Raw genomic sequence first — 448 nt, forward strand, 5'->3', positions numbered from 1 at the left:
ATTCGTCCCCCTCTCCCTCCCTCGTCCCCACTCCCCTCCCCACGCTAGCTTCCGTTCTGTCCCTGGTTCGTTCCTGTCCGTTCATAGCCCGGAGCACAACAAAGGTCGGAAACTGTGTTCCGGGCCCCCTGCTTGGCCCCCCCGGAGGCGGCTCCTGATGCTGGGGCCAGGAAAAGGGCACAGACTGACAGGGACTTGTTTTCCTGGACAAAGGATCCGCAAAGGTTATACTCTGAAATGGATCCATGGCCACCGAAGATTTTTTCCTTCCTTCCTTCCTTCCTTGCTTGCTTGCTTGCTTGCTTGCTTCCTTCCTTCCTTCCTTCCCTCCTTTCTCTTTCACAAATACACAATTTTATTTGCTATGTTCAGTGGAAAAGTTGCCATTCCACAAAGCAGCAAAAGAATACAATGACTGTCAGTTGAATAAAAACCACATTTGATAAAT

Source organism: Dipodomys spectabilis, unplaced genomic scaffold (genome assembly GCF_019054845.1).
Source record: "Dipodomys spectabilis isolate Male_0828 unplaced genomic scaffold, ASM1905484v1 ptg000095l, whole genome shotgun sequence".
Taxonomy (NCBI): domain Eukaryota; kingdom Metazoa; phylum Chordata; class Mammalia; order Rodentia; family Heteromyidae; genus Dipodomys; species Dipodomys spectabilis.